Raw genomic sequence first — 2,500 nt, 5'->3', positions numbered from 1 at the left:
GTGACAGAATTATAGACAGAGATTACATTAAATGTTAAGGTACATGGACTACTAGAAATAACAGTCAAACTGGCCTTAAATCATAACTTACTATTTGAGTTTCCCCTCTACTAAATTCACTCACAAATTAAAGGTTGGCCTTGGGCTATAGAAGACTGTCATCCTAGGTGCCACACACTAGGACTGAAGCTGAAACCATGTGGTTGCAAAATGAGCTTCATAACCACACAACCAGAGGGAAAGGCAGTATCCATACCCCTTTACAGAGCCTCCAAGAACATCTTCCTCCCTGTATCCAAGGACAGAGGGAAGAAGATATCCTCAAACGAGAGAGCTTATTTGAATGCATACAACAGAGAGGACTCTGCTGAAGGCAGGCAAGGTGCCACCAGATCATGGTATTAAAACCCCATATCAGGACAATTACACCCCTAGGACAATTCCCCCGCTTGGTTAATTACTCGCTCTCCAATATATTAAGCAGTTTTAAATCATCATCTGTTGATTTCAGGGGTAATTGCCCTTGGGGGTGTTATTATCCATGGTGGGGTAAATGTCCTAGACTCATTAAAACCATCCAAAGCCTATATACAAAACTGTGTTGATATATACAGGACCACCTTTTTGTAATCTTGCGTGGGAGGGAATCAGAACAGTAAAGTGGTAGGTGGGGGCAGAATACGGGACAAGGAAATTGGTTGACAGACATTGATTTAATACAGTCGTGGACAATCTGTGACCCATGAAGGTTTCTGAATGGCATCCCTAATGAAAGATTACCATGAAGTTTTTCAGTAGTTCAGCGTGCCTGTTAATGAGCCATGTCTCATGTAGCCTGCTTAAACCAACAGCTGGTTTAATATGCTCCCTCTCTTTCTAGTATTTTCTCAGGGACATATTGTTGATAAGATCCTATCAAGCAGATTTTTTAATTAATTGAAAGCATTCCAGCCCAGCTATTACTTACAAGGACATTATGCAATGTAGCTACTGTGTTTCTAATTTTAAACAGATTTAGCTGATATTTCTAGCAGGTCAAGCTACTTTGTAGAGACTCCCTGTGGTCCATTCTCTGTAGGAACTAGACCAAAGGAAACTTTGGTGCAAGTTCAAAGCACCGATGCACAAATCCCAACCATTATTTGAAAAGGTGTTAAATGTCAAATTCTATTTCTTTTCTTCAATTAAATTGATTGATCCATTGTCAAGTCATTAGTTTGCCAACCTCAGAAGAATAAAAAATAAAGTCACACCTGTGTAGGATTTGAATTCAGAATGTAAGTAACCAAACACCACACAAGGTATCATTGTATTTGATGCTCTACCAATTCAGCCATCTGGTTACCACATGTGTATGCTTGTGCGTGTGTATGTAAATGATATTATTTTTTTTTAATCACTTTGGTATGTTAGTGACATAGCAGAAAACAAGCTTGCTAGCAAAAGCTAGGTTTCACATCCAGCTAGTCTAATCTAATATTCAGGTGTATCAACTGCTCAAGTAACACTACACCATTTTTTTTTTTTTTTAAAGAGGAAAAGAGCTTTGGTAAAAGAGAATATGGAGAGTGGAGAGACAAGGAATAAATAGAACGACATGGTACCAAACACTACTAGCTTATGTTTATTAGTAGACTACATATCACAGGTAAAATGCAGAAGATTAAAAACAAAAACGAAGAAGGAAATATTAAAAGATAGTTGCCTTGATACCATCAGAGACTATAAAAACATGTTGCAATGTAATCAGGAGACGTAGAGTCTTTGTTTTGTTTTGTTTTTTAAGCACATGCATAAAAATAAACTCATAAAGCTTTGTGTTTGTTGCTCTTAAATACTGGGTCATCCTGGGTTGAGAAGACATTTTTTTCTTTACATAATCACCATTTTAAATGTGTGTGTATGTGTGTGTGTTCAACACAACACTTTATCAGCAATCCTCCTTCTTACTGTTTATCTTTTTGCCAGCATGACTGTGTTGTCAACAAGCTTGCTTCCCAACTGCATGATTTTGTGTTCAGCCCCACTGCATGGCACTGTGGATGTGTGCCTTCAACTATCACCCCCAGGCTAATCTGAGTGGATTTGGTAGACACAAACTGAAAAGAAGCCATGTGTGTGTGTATGTGTCTAAATATGGATAGATAGATACAGAAATATCGTTAACTAATATGACTCGGTGCCAGTACAAATTAGCCAGTCTTAATTACACTTATGAGGACGCTTTGATGATGATTAGGAAGAGTTTGTTATATTTGACTAGGGTTGAAAATTCAGGTACCATGCATTGCATCTTAGTATAACACGATTATGTGTGTGTGTGTGTGTGTGTGTGTGTGTGTGTGTGTGTGTGTGTGTGTGTGTGTGTGTGTGTGTGTGTGTGTGTGTGTGTGTGTGTGTGTGTGTGTGTGTGTGTGTGTGTGTGTGTGTGTGTGTGTGTGCATGAGCCTCCTTGTTTTGACATTGGATGATAGTTGTAAACAAGTGTCACCATCATACA

The 2,500-nt window shown here is 38.5% G+C and overlaps 1 protein-coding gene across 1 annotated transcript in view; it reads right to left on the bottom strand.

Annotated features, from left to right (window-relative positions):
- LOC106880920 (adenylosuccinate synthetase) overlaps positions 1-2,500 on the bottom strand; it is a 53,256-nt gene that overhangs the window by 27,484 nt on the left and 23,272 nt on the right. The gene's annotated exons all lie outside the window — the stretch shown is intronic.

This window comes from Octopus bimaculoides, chromosome 11 (genome assembly GCF_046866305.1).
Source record: "Octopus bimaculoides isolate indiv1 chromosome 11, ASM4686630v1, whole genome shotgun sequence".
In the NCBI taxonomy this organism is placed as follows: domain Eukaryota; kingdom Metazoa; phylum Mollusca; class Cephalopoda; order Octopoda; family Octopodidae; genus Octopus; species Octopus bimaculoides.
Note: the sequence above shows the minus strand (reverse complement) of the source record. Positions and strands in the feature narration are given on the sequence as shown.